This window comes from Coenobita brevimanus, chromosome 61, assembly GCF_032717465.1.
Source record: "Coenobita brevimanus isolate Jiangsu-jjx chromosome 61, ASM3271746v2, whole genome shotgun sequence".
NCBI lineage: Eukaryota > Metazoa > Arthropoda > Malacostraca > Decapoda > Coenobitidae > Coenobita > Coenobita brevimanus.
The window spans coordinates 42,738,411-42,744,138 of record NC_137014.1 but is presented as its reverse complement, the minus strand read 5'-3'; positions in this window follow the sequence as shown (position 1 = coordinate 42,744,138).

The following is a 5,728-nucleotide window of genomic DNA, read 5'->3' as shown; positions in this document are numbered from 1 at the left end:
TGAAGGAAAAGAAAGGCAGGAAGGACGTAAGGAAGGAAGGACGGAAAAGGGCAAGAAAGAAGAGGTAAGAAGGAGGGAAAGTAGGAAGGAAGAAAAAGGGAAGGAAAGAAAAAGTATGCAGGAAGGTAGAAAGGAACGAAGGAAACGAAATGAAGGAGGTAAGGAAAGAAGGAAGAAAAAAAAGGAAAAGTAGAAAGGAGAGCCTGTACAAATAAATGCAGTGAGGTGGCACGAAAACTGAACGAGAGCTAGACCAGTCGAAAAATAAAATAAAATAAAACAAAAAATAAAATGTTGAGTCGATAAAACCCCGGGAGGTGGCGACTGACCTGGGCTGGAGAGGTCAAACTGAGAGCACAAACAACAAATGTGTGGGATTAAGAGGATTAGTGGAACCCAGCTCTTTATATCTATCTGTTTATCTATTTATTCATCTGTCTGTTTACCTATCTATTTGACTATCTATCTATGTCTACATAATATATAACTATCGGTCTGTCTGTTTGTCTCCTACCGGTCAAGAGGGAAGACGAAAACTGTAAGGGTGAACATACAACTCTCTCTCTCTCTCTCTCTCTCTCTCTCTCTCTCTCAGGTGTGTGTGTCCATCAGCGCCACACCTGTCTGTCATGAGGTGAAAGTAGCAGCCGCCATCGCTACTTCGCTTAATATAAGAACTATTCACTCGGTCAGGTTTTTACTCCTTACTTTCAACGTCGTGTGTGATGGAAGCTAACGTTGTATTTTTGCTTTATTACTGAATTATTGTATTCGCTTCTTCACCGTATTAGTATATTACTGTATTCACCATAATCTATTTCACTCTGGCTACTAAGGAGACGAGATGATCCACCTTAAGGGAAACGTCTTGAAGTGAAGGGGTTAATGGAGACTATTTATCTCAAGACACCTCTCCTAAGACGAAACTTCTCTTCTTCCCACTTCTCCTTGTCCACCTTCCCTCCTGTTCCCTCTTCGTCCTTTCCTCCCACATTGTTTCTCGTTTATTTGCTCTCGTTTTCTTCCATTTTATCTTGTTCTTTAATCTGTTGTCCTCGTCCTCGTCTTTCTTTCCTTCTTGCTTAACAATGGTATCTCCTACCTTGATTTTTCCTTCTTTGTTCCCTTTCATTTCTCCTCCTCTTCTTCTCCATCATCATCATCATCATCATCTTCTACGTCTCCTTCTTCTGATTCACTTTGTCCTACTTCTACCTACTTTCTCCACCCATCACTATTCCACCCACCCCCATATTCTCCTTTCATCCATCTTCCTCTTCATCTACTCTTCCTTGTCATCACGTCCCTCCTCCTCATCTTCCATTCCCCCATTCTTCCATCTTCCCATTCTTGCATCTTTCTCAGTCCTTCCACCTATCAGCTATTCCACCCTTCCTTGTCTTTGTACCTATCATCTTTCTATACTTCGCCCTCTCCCACCATCTTCCATTCTTCTTATCCAACCTTCTCCTTCCTTCCTTCCTTCCTCGTCCCCTCCTACCATCTATCGCCTCATCTCCACCCTTATCAGCACTCTCCTGTTCCTTCACTTCTGCGTCCTCCTTCATAATTCTCCCTCCTTTTTCCACCCTTATATTTTCCCACCCTGTTCCTCAGTCCATCCTTCCTTACACTACTCCTTCCTCCTCTTCTTCCATTCCACTCCCTTCCCTCCTCCTGCAATACTCCCCTCTTTTCTCCACCCCTCTATGTTCGCTTCCTTGTTTACCAATCTCTCCCCTCCTTCGCTCTACCTTCCATCCCCTCCCCCGTTCCCTCCATACCTTCCTCTCTCTCCACGCCCTCTTCCTCACCCTCCTCCTCACCAATCACACCCCACCTGCCGTAACTACACACATACTTCACTGCTTAGGGGAACCGATCAGCAAGTCTCTCTTCTCCAATGTCTAACACGGATCTTTCGGTGGCTTCAGGCTTTTGATATTTTTACTTGATAATTCTAGGTAACTTGTACTGATGTCTACTTTGAGAATGATTGAATTTCCTGAAGGGGGGGAGGGGGTCTGAGAGGCTTTTACGAAACCCCTTCAGTACGATCACTCATTACTTCGTTTTACACCTGCTACTTCAAGGTTACTTTATTTGTCTCAAGAAGGGTCCCTGGTACCGAAGGGGTTAATGAAGACTGTTAATAAAATCGTCTGGAGAATAAAGTATAAAATGCGTCATCGGAGTGAAGCGGTTAATGAATACTTTGTGAATAACTGAATTTCGTGGAGAGTATTATCAGAGAGGCTTTCACTAAACTGTACAAACCCTCTTCAGTTCGACGACATAGCTTTTCTTTTGCTACTGCTACCACCCGACGAAATTAGCGTGTTTAGAACGCATCGGTAGTGGAAGTCCGAAATGTGTCTTCTGAGTACAATTAACCCGCCGAGAGAGAGAGAGAGAGAGAGAGAGAGAGAGAGAGAGAGAGAGAGAGAGAGAGAAACACGTCGTCGGTCTGAGGGGGCTAATGTCTGCTTTGCTAATAGTGGCATGTTGGGTGACGGATGAGGCAAACTTTCACTGAATTATATTAAATGATAAGCTGTGAACGCCTGAGTGCTTGGGCGTGAGATCTGATAGCCTTTCACTTAACCACGCCAATATCTACCACGCCGATATCTGCCATGCCAATATCTACCACGCCAACATCTACCACGCCAACATCTACCACGCCAATATCTACCACGCCAACATCTACCACGCCAACATCTACCACGCCATCATCTACCACACTATTATCTACTTTGTCATTAATTGAGGGTTTGGGCAGTGACTTGGCAGGCCTTCACTAAATTACTCTCATTAATCCCTTTGCGAATAAGTTTATGTCTGAAGTTGATCAAATACAGTTCCAAAAAAAAATAATAATAATAAAAAAACAAATACCTGATATTTTTGAGTGATGGTATGGGTTTCCTGGTAATAATGTGGGAATTTGATGATTACCAATTTAACGATTACCAGTTTAACGATTACCAATTTAACGCTTACCAATTTAACGATGACCGATTTAGCGATTAACCTGTTTAACGCTTACCAATTTAACGATTACCTGTTTAACGATTACCTGTTTCACGATTACCAATTTAACGATTACCCGGGATGTATTTATATATTTGGGAACTTGTGTGCATGTGGCTGCGTGGTTCATTTAACGATTCTGTTCGCTTATTTAATCATGTGGCAATTAAGTGTCTATAGCAATTAAGTGTCTATGGTAATTTAGGGTCTATGGCATTAAGTGTCTATGGCAATTAGGTGTCTATGGCAATTAAGTGTCTATGGCAATTGTCTATGACAATTAAGTGTCTATGACAAATGTCTATGGTATTTCTCTGTGGCAAATAAATGTCCGTGGCTACTTCTGTGTATATTTGACAGGGGGTGTTTTGGGCTACATTATCTGGCGATTGTGTGTTGATCTTTTGGCGATTCTGCGTATACGGTCGATTATTTTGGCGACTTTGTGTTTCTGTTGACTATTTGGCGTTCTTATTGTTGGTCATTTGGCGTCTATGTGTTGGTATCTTGGCGATATTGTGCATACGGTCGATCACTGTGGCAATTTTGTGTTTCTGCTATTTGGCGTTTTTATTGTTAGCTTTTTGGAGTCTGTGTGTTCCATCACTTGGCGATTTTATGTATACGGTCGTTCATTTGGCGATTTTGTGTGTCTGGCGGATCCCCTGGCTATATTTTGTGCTTGTGCTTGGTCCTCTGGCGTATGTATGTTTGTGTGTGATAATTCAAACATTTCACGTTGCTGGGTGACGCCTGAGAGTGTTGGTTGGACACAGGTGTTGGGGGGCGGGGCTTGTGACGTCACGGTAGGCGGGGAGATAATTGCCACCTGTCTCACACTTGCACACATATTTTCTCTACCTTTATCTCCCTCCCTTTCTCTCACTTTTCTCCTCTTTCTTACCTCCCTCCCCTCTGTTTCTTCACTTGAACATATACTTCCTCTCCCTTTACCTCTCTCCATTTCTCTCCCTTTCCTCCTCTTCCTTACCTCCTTTTTCTACCTTTCCTCACCTGCACGCATATTATGTCTCTTTTACTCTCTTTTCTCTCTTTCATTACTTGCACACACATTTTTTCCGCTCTTTACTGCCCTTTTCTCCCAATCCCCCTTCTCTCGTTTCTCCTTTTCCTCACTCTTCCTTTCTTCTATTACTACTTTCTTGCACTCAATTCTCCTTCCCTCTTCCCTTCCCTGCCCTCCCCTTCCTTTCATCTTTTTTCACCCTCCTCCCTTCCTTTTTCTCCCTTCCTCCTCCACTCTCCCTTCACCTCCTTCCCTTCCGTTGCCTACCCCGCATTTACTCCCTCTCCTTACCTTTCCCTCCCCCTGCCCCCATCCTTCCCTTCCCACTCCGACCTCCTCTTCTTTCTTCCCCTTCCCTCCCCGTCCCCTCTTCTCTCATTCCTGTTCCTCCTCCGTCCCCCTCTTCCCTCTCTCACCTTCCCTCCCTCCCTCCGTTCCCTCTCTCACCTTTCCTCCCTCCCTCCGTTCCCTCGCCTTCCCTCCCTCCCTCCTTTCCTCCTCCTTCTCACCTGAACAATTACTGGGCGTGAAAACACCTGACTGGGTAATGTATTGGGAAGGGGAGCTATCGTGAGGAAGATGCTTATCGTGTGTGTGTGTGTGTGTGTGTGTGTGTGTGTGTCAGAGAGAGAGAGAGAGAGAGAGAGAGAGAGAGAGAGAGAGAATTTTACGTTTTTCCCTCCAGTTTTTCTCTCCACCAATATGGGCTCAGTTCTTCGTCTCAGGAGCCAATCGGAGGAGGAGGAAGACTGTCGTAAGAACCAAAGTATTTCCCTTCGTAAGATCTTTTGCATAATGGGCGACTCGGTGACTTGCGGGAGAGAGATCAATGGGGAGATATACAGTGTGTGTGTGTGTGTGTGTGTGTGTGTGTGTGTGTGTGTGTGTGTGTGTGTGTGTGTGTGTGTGTGTGTGTGAAGAAGAGGGAGGTGGTGGACAGATGGATAGAAAGTGAAGGAGGAAGAGGAGGAGGAGGAGGATGGAAGGCTGAGGCAGACAGATAGATAGCATGGTTAGGTGTTAGGCAGAGTGATGAGAGATAAGCAGATTGGTAGGTTGGTGGAGGGAGAGATAGCAGGTTGGTGGAGAGAGAGATAGAGCAACGTAGGCATTATATAATTAGTGGCGAAGTGGGTGGCTGGTTGGGTGGCAGGGTTAGGCGAATCCACTAGCATGTCGTCGTGGGTTTAGGAGGCTTCATAGCAAATCCTCCTTACTATAGTCTGGTCACTCTAACCTGGCCAAATTCTCATCCTATTTCAGCTAATTTCACGTAGCTCAGTGGCAGAAAATTACAGTACTACGGCCCTACATCCTTTCCACTTCTTTGTGACTAGCACGATATTCTAGTGTTTATATCTTGTTACAGCTCAGCATTCAGAGAGATGGCAATTTTAGCTCATGTAAAAGTGAACAGCGTATAGTTTATTCATGCATACTATGTCGATAATAAAAAATAATAACATGCAAGAGAATTCTAAGGTTCGGGTGCCAAACGAATCGCTGAGGAGGAGTTACTAGGGAGATTCAGTGAAGTTAGTGGGAATATAGAATTAGGTTTCGTGTATGTGTGTGTGTGTGTGTGTGTGTGTGTGTGTGTGTGTGTGTGTGTGTGTGTTTCATGTACAGTATATATGGATGCGACTGTACATTTTTTTATCAAAGTAA